Source organism: Pseudoliparis swirei, chromosome 24 (genome assembly GCF_029220125.1).
Source record: "Pseudoliparis swirei isolate HS2019 ecotype Mariana Trench chromosome 24, NWPU_hadal_v1, whole genome shotgun sequence".
NCBI lineage: Eukaryota > Metazoa > Chordata > Actinopteri > Perciformes > Liparidae > Pseudoliparis > Pseudoliparis swirei.
This window is the reverse complement of record NC_079411.1, coordinates 14,868,627-14,876,604: the sequence shown is the minus strand read 5'-3', so window position 1 is coordinate 14,876,604 and position 7,978 is coordinate 14,868,627. Positions and strand designations below refer to the sequence as shown.

The following is a 7,978-nucleotide window of genomic DNA, read 5'->3' as shown; positions in this document are numbered from 1 at the left end:
GGCCACATCCCGCTGCCTAAAAAGACTCTAAAATAATAATTATATTGTATTATAACAATACTAAAATACATACGGTACTCATTAATGTCTATGCTTCACACATACATTCAGATTTATGTGTGAATTCAAATGCAAAATAAGTGTGCGCTGACCAGGAGACGGGGGAAGGTCGCGGAGTTGCTCAGCTGGCAGGTTCTGCAGCGATAATGTGCTGGCAGGCAGCCGGGACCGCGGGAGGCACACGAGGGTCAGAGCGGTCTGAGGGACCAGCGATGGAAAGTCCAGAGCTGGTGGCTGAAGTAGCCTCAAGGGACAGTGATCTTCTTCAGCTGGGGCGGGAGCCGGCAGACAGGGTGGAGGAAGTGGATGCCGGACCGGTGTCTTGGGCTCGCAGCTCGGTCCTCCGCTTCCTCAATCACGTGTAACCTGGCCGTGGTGATATTCCTTCTGACCTTATGTGTGCCGGTAATAGTTTATTTTGGCCAGGAGGTGGGCCAGGTCCACTGAAATCCGGCTTGAGGTTACCAGGAGATGGGTGATGTAAGGATTGGGAGGGGGATGGGTAGGTGGAGGTTGATTCTGGGGATAGGGTATAGGGGGTGGGTTCAGGAGATGTGGGAAAAGGGCGAGGAGGTCCCACGCCATGGCCCGGACGGCATGACCCGTGACCATTCAATGGTCATAGAGTCCAGAGCAGTGATTTTCAACCAGTGTGCCGCGGCACACTAGTGTGCCGTGAGAGATCGTCAGGTGTGCCGTGGGAAATTATCTAATATCACCTAATTAACCATTGTCGAGTGTCTGTGCTGTAATAAAGTGTGGCAGATAATGTAATACACTTTTATTTGAGTGGGTGGCAGCAGAGGGCTATAGACAATAGAGTTAGTGCTGCCTGACACATGACAGTGACAGTTTGGGCACTACAAGCAAGTGACAGTGATGGAGAAGTTTTTGAGAAGGGAAAATGCAAATGCCGAACAGGGCCCTGGACAAAATTCTGACCCAGATGAAGGCCCTAGTATGAAGGGTCGACAAAAGAAAAAAGACAAGAAGGTGAGCTCGAGGCAATACAGAGAAAGCTATCTTTCATTTGGATTTACCGGGGATGCAACGGCACCGACTCCTCTGTGCTTGGTGTGTGTGGTGAGAAGCTATCCAACAGCGCCATGGTGCCAAGCAAGCTTGAACGCCATCTCCAAACGCCTGTGCTCCCCTAGGCCCAAGGGGAGCACAGGCCGTAACATACAAATAAGAAGGGATACAGCCAAGTGGGGAACAAAGGAGGCGAACAATAAGGTGAACTATGTTAAGCAAAGGTAGGCGAAAAGGTAAAGGTAAACGAAGGTAGACTAAAACAGAAGCAAAAAGTCATCAGGGTCTCCAAGTCCAACACAATAAAACAAAACCCCAATGCTAACTAGAAAATAAAACGTCACACTGAACTACTATAGTGAAATGAAAAACAATACTGAGCTCCCTGTCTTACCACAAAACAGGAGAAAACAGACAACAAGAATGGCAGAGAACCCCTACAAAGCTTGACTCCGCTGTTTTGGGTGAATGACGTCACGTGTGACCTGGAGGTGTTAAGCACTTGTGTGCCAAATCTTTTTGTTGTTGTTGTTGAAATTAACATTCGGGGCTAATTAAGAAACATCCGGGGCTTTAGCCCCGGGTTTTTTAGCCGAGGGACGCCACTGGTGCGTTCACACCAAAAGCGAAACTATTTTTCGCGTCGCCCAAAACGCGTGAGTTTACTCGCTCGACCATTCACCGTGTTCAGGTCATAAGCGTCGAGACTCTCCGCGAGTCGGCGGGGCTTATCTCCGTGTCTCGTCTCCGTAAAGACCGTTATTATTTCCTTCATCCACCAGAATAACTAACCACTAGTTCTGCTTTATACTTGTTGTGGACATCCCACACACTAACGCCCTCGTGTTTGGGTTCATGACATCACCCGTAGGCTCACTCAGCTCGGTCACTTTCACCGATGAAGTTACTGTTACGTCTCAAAGACTTCCGCTTCCAGCGCTACGAGAGCGGAACTCAAGAGCTGATTGGCCCGAGTTGCGAGATGACCGCCTCAAAGTTGAAATATTTCAACTTGGGGCGAAAATTGCGCCGCTGTAAACGCGTCGCCCACATCGCGTTGCCCCAAAAGCCCCAAACCCGCCGCCCGGAAAAATATCGCGTCTATCGCAGCCACACGCGTCTGTACGTTGACTTTTCATGGGATTCGGTCGCGTGAAATAATAGTTTCGCTTTTGGTGTGAACGCACCTTAAGTCAGGGGATGTAACACGCGGTGTGGCACAATTTATTTTGAAGATCCTTCCCCAGCTAAAGAACAAACAGACCTAAAATCGTTCACTAAAGTGAATAAGTTATTTATAGTTTGGTGTTTTCAACATATAAATACACAAACGCCACACAACATGTATTGTTTATTCTTCATGTCTGGGGTACAGCATCGTCACTTTTCTTTTTTTGTCTCAACAGCTTCTGCAACAAATTAGGAGAAAACAAGTTACGTGGTTTGAAAAATAGCTATTATCAAATATAGTTTCATGCAGAAACTGGTTGCTCATGTTTCTTCTCTTCTCTTAACCCTCCTGTTAAGTTTGTTTCTAAGGTAGAGCCGTGATGTTCCGGGTCAATGTGACCCGGTGAATGTTGAATCATCCAAAAGTTGTCAAAACACAAAGAATCCTAATAACTATAGTTTGTACCTCATCACCAACACCATTACTAACAATTCAAGTTTTTATTGGAATAGAGTTATTCACCCCTCCATAGATCTATTCAATTAGCACAACTCACTTGTTTTAATGAAAAATACATGTTCAAGCTATTTTTTTTAGGTACATTGTAAAAATCTAGATATAAATTGCATTGCCGTTTTTTTCAATTCATTTAGTTTCATGCAGAAACTGGTTACTCAGGTTTCTTCTCTTCTCTTAACTGTCATGATCTGGAGTTTGTGTTAGTTTTGTGTCTTGTTTGGAAGTCCTTGTGTCGTCTGTCTCCCTGTGATTGTCTGCCCTGGCCCTGATTGTTTCCTTCTGTGATTGCTGGCCCCGCCCTCATTGTGTCCACCTGTGTCTCGTTCCCCGTTGTCCAATCCTCTCACCTTGCCTGTGTATGTAAACCCTGTTCGTCTCATTCCCAGTGTGGCTTCGTACTGTTTGGTCCGTGTGTTTTGTCGTCCTGTTCTGGTTTCTTGGAGTAAAGATTGTTTTGTGCAATAATGTGGGTCCTCTCCCTCTCGTTATGACACCTGGACCGCGATGACAGAGCAAGCCACCAAGAATGGACCCAGCCTTCAGTTTCCACTGCACGGTTCCTGCGGGCCAACTAAGTTTCAGGTACTTCTGGAGGAGATGTGGAGTCCCTCCGGGCCCGTGGTCCTGTGCGGCTCCAGTCTGTTCCAACACAGGCTCCAGACCCCGAGGTTCCAGTCCACGATGTTCCAGTCCCGGTGTTCCGTCGCGCCGCGGTTCTGGTCTGGCCAGCCTTCCATGAGCTGCATCTCCACAACATGTGGGAGTCCCTCCGGGCCCTTGGCCCTGTGCTCCAGTCCCCGATGTTCCGCCACAGGCTCCAGACCCCGAGGTTCCAGTCCACAATGTTCGGTTCACAGGCTCCAGACCCCGAGGTTCCAGTCCACAGGCTCCGGACCCTGAGGTTCCAGTCCACGATGTTCTGGTTCCAGTCCCGGTGTTCTCGCGGGTCCAGTCCACGAGGTTCCGGTTCCAGTCGGAGTTCCACCCCACGGTTCCAGTCCACGATGTTCCAGTTCCAGTCCCCGTGTTCCAGTCCCCAGTCCCCTGGTTCTCCTCATCCCCGCCGTCGGTCAGTTACAGTTCCCCTTCCGTCCCGTCCCCGGGTTCCTGTGACGTCCCGTCCAGCCCTGGTTCCCCATGTCTCGCCGCCTGGTCCTGGTCCCACAGAGCCCCCATCCCCAGACCGGTACCCCTGGGACTTCGGACTGCTTCTGCAGCCTTGGACCCTCCTCCACCCACCCTTGTGGTGGGCAGGGCGTCCTGGAATCGTCCCTTGAGGGGGTACTGTCATGATCTGGAGTTTGTGTTAGTTTTTTGTCTTGTTTGGAAGTTCTTGTTTTGTTTGTCTCCTGTGATTGTCTGCCCTGGCCCTGATTGTTTCCTTCTGTGATTGCTGGCCCCGCCCTCATTGTGTCCACCTGTGTCTCGTTCCCCGTTGTCCAATCCTCTCACCTTGCCTGTGTATGTAAACCCTGTTCGTCTCATTCCCAGTGTGCTTCTACTGTTTGGTCCGTGTGTTTTGTCGTTCTGGTTTCTTGGAGTAAAGATTGTTTTTGTGCAATAATGTCGGCGTTTGGGTCCTCTCTCGTTGCGACAACCTGGACTGCGCATGACATTAACCCTCCTGTTACCTTTACATTTACTAACATGTTTTACCCTCGGGGTCAATTTGACCCCAGCATTTAAAACCTCCAGAAAATTATTAGAATCAATATTGTTTCCCAAGTTTAAGTGTGAGGTACTTTATGTTTGTTTGTTGACTACCTAAATAGCCCTTTAAAAAAAAGTTGATATTTCTTATGTTTGACACAGTGAAAAACAGCCTGGGGTCAAATTGACCCCAAGGAACACCGACATTAAACATTGAATGGGGTCAAATTGACCCGAAAGGTAACAGGAGGGTTAAACCATTTCACCATTTTCTGCTTCCAATATATGGCATGGGTAGGCAGTTCCGGAAATGTCCAAACCAATCCCATAAAGGGAGGAGCGAAGGTCTGTTTCAGTACCACGCTGGATGTGAATATTGAATCATCCAAAAGTTGTCAGAAACCAAAAAATCCTAATAACTATAGTTTGTACCTCAACACCATGACTAACAATTCAAGTTTTTATTGGAATAGTTATTCACCCCTCCATAGATCTATTCAATTAGCACAACTCATTTGTTTTAATGAAAAATACATGTCTAAGCTATTTATTTAGGTACATTGTAAAAATCTAGATATAAATTGCATTGTCGTTTTTTTAAATTCATTTAGTTTCATGCAGAAACTGGTTACTCAGGTTTCTTCTCTTAAACCATTTCACCATTTTTTGCCTCTAATATAAGGCATGGTTGGCAGTTCCGGGAATGTCCAAACCAATCCCATAAAGGGAGGAGCGAAGGTCTGTTTAAGTACCGCGCTGGATGTGTACCTTGATTCAGAATCACTGTCTGACCATCAGAGGAGTCAGACATGGGACTGCTGCTCCCGATCATTCTCGGCTTTCTGGCCGCTGTGATTGGAGGACTCTACCTCCTCGGAGTGTTTCGACAGCGGCGACAGGGAGAACCCCCTTTGGATAAGGGCCCCATTCCTTGGCTGGGTCATGTCTTTGAGTTTTGCCGCAACGCGCAAAAGTTCTTAGAGAGGATGAAGCAAAAGCACGGCGACGTGTTCACAATACAATTGGGAGGGTATTACACCACCTTCCTTCAGGACCCGCAGTCGTTCGGTTCTGTTGTCAAGGAGAGTCGAGAGAAACTGGACTTCAGAAAGTTTGCCGTGCAGTTTGTGCACAGAGTGTTTGGTTATTCAGCGTCTTTGGACGAACACTCTAGTCTCCATAATGCCAACAGCAAGCACCTGAAGGGGGATGGCTTGGAGGTGATTACACAATCCATGATGGGTAATTTGCAGAACCTAATGCTGCACAAACTCGACTCCTCTGCGGGCCAACAGGCCTGGATTGAGGAGGGACTGTTCAAGTACTGCTACAATATTGTTTTTAGGGCGGGCTACTTGTCTCTGTTCGGCACTGAGCCGCACAAATCAGCCGGAAGTGAGGAGAAAGCCAAAGAGAAGGACCGAGTCGAGTCAGAAGCGTTATTTGGCGAGTTTCATAAATATGATCAACTCTTTCCCAACCTGGCTTATGGGATCCTGACACCAATGAAAAGGTTGGAAGCAAAGAGGCTCAAGGAATACTTCTAGAATTGTCTGTCAGTGAAGAAGATGATGAACAAAGACAACATCAGTCCCTGGATTTGGGACGTCCAGCAGGCCAAGGTGGAGTTGGGATTGAAGGAGTCGATGATAAGCAAGTTTATGCTTATGCTTCTTTGGGTCTCTCAGGGCAACACAGGGCCATCTTCATTCTGGCTGCTCTTCTTTCTGATGAAACACCCGGAGGCCATTGCAGCAGTGAAGGAGGAGGTCTTTAAAGTTCTGAAGGAGTTTGGACAAGAGGTCCGACCCGGGGGTCCTTTGATCGACCTGACCCGCAAAATGCTGATGAAAACGCCAGTCTTGGACAGCGCCGTGGAGGAGACCCTCCGCCTCACTGCCGCGCCCCTCCTCACCAGAGCGGTGCTTCAGGATATGATGCTCAAGATGGCGGACGGGCGTCAATACCCCATACGCCAGGGCGACAGAATAGCAGTCTTTCCTTACACCGCCGTTCACGTTGACCCGGAGATCCACCCTGACCCGCTGTCATTCAAATACGACCGCTTTCTCAACCCAGATGGGAGCAAGAAAACCGATTTTTACAAAGCAGGGAAGAAGGTGAAGTACTACAACATGCCCTGGGGTGCTGGGGTCTCCATGTGCCCGGGGCGTTTCTTTGCCACCAATGAGCTGAAACAATTTGTTTTCCTCATGTTGGTGTATTTTGAGTTTGAGCTGACGAATCCCGACGAGGAGATTCCCGAAATGGATAACAGGCGTTGGGGGCTCGGATCAATGCAGCCCAATAGGGAGATTCAGTTCCGATACAGACTCCGATATTAAACCAGTCTGCCTTTGTGTTTGTTGTCATATCAATGATGTGATGAGCACGTTATCAATGTGGCTTTAAAATGTGATGTTTTAAAATGTTGGTTTTCCAAGCATGATATCATTTTCTATTATAAGACATGTCCAATGAAACACTGGTAAGTGTCTAGTAATTAAGCAAAGCAAGACCATAAACAATGTATTAAAGTCAAAGATGGAGAGCTTCAGATGTTGACATTCAGAGTGTTGGGGACATCTCATTGCATGTCTCCGAGGGGTGAGAACTAAACAAATGTTTAAAAAAAGCAGAGATGCCATTCCTTTTTTACCGTTGAACATGTATTCATATTAGATAGTCATCATGATGCTAGTTGGGTGTATTTTTTTGTGGGGGGGGGTTAAATCTCTCTCTGTTTGTGTAACCTTAAAACCAGAGAGGGCCACTAGCTTCAGTTGTGATGTGATTTTTAAAATGTCAATCAATTAAGCGATCTGGTGTTAGGATGTGAACGCATGGAACGTCTTTGGACTGGTTCCATTGCAAGGTCATGGTTGAGTTTATTGTAATGTTTATAATGTTAACGTGATTGTGTAATAATGCTGGTTTTTAAGATTGTAATAAAGCTTCATTTGAGCCAAAGGAGACCGGAGTAGAAACAAAGTACATTTTCCTTGACCGGGTGAACATACTGTGCACTATTTATACAATCGCACTATACTATTACAGTGCACAGAGAGAGAGAGGGAGGGAGGGGGGGGGGAGGAGGGAGTGTTTCCACTTATCCCTGGAGTTTGGTTGCTAAAACATAACCAATTACTTATGTTGCTTTTTTGGGTTTTGTTTAATTTACAAATGTAATCACATGTTTGAAACCACAAACATGATCTGGGAACAATATGTTTCCCTCGTAACTTAGTTGAGAATACACCCAAACAGAGCTGGGTATTGTCGTCCAATTCATCTGGTTCTAGTTCCTGAAAACCTTTTGACGGAGCGCCGATTAAATGAAGTGTAGTGGCCATTTGTCTTTAGAAATAAAATAAAACTATAAATCAAATTGCCATTGACCCACCGTGGGTTTCGGAGTTGACGCAGCCAAAAAGAAAGTACTGTCCATTTCGGTATATTATAGATATATAGATGTATACTTTATTGATCCCGCAAGCGGGAAATTACAGGCAGATACTGGAAGATTACAGGATAACATGAGGGAAG

General features: G+C 46.8%; 1 pseudogene; it reads left to right on the top strand.

The window, feature by feature from the left end:
* Window positions 1-5,241: 5,241 nt before the first annotated feature.
* LOC130190314 (5-beta-cholestane-3-alpha,7-alpha-diol 12-alpha-hydroxylase-like) lies at window positions 5,242-7,407 on the top strand (annotated as a pseudogene).
* Window positions 7,408-7,978: the final 571 nt, after the last annotated feature.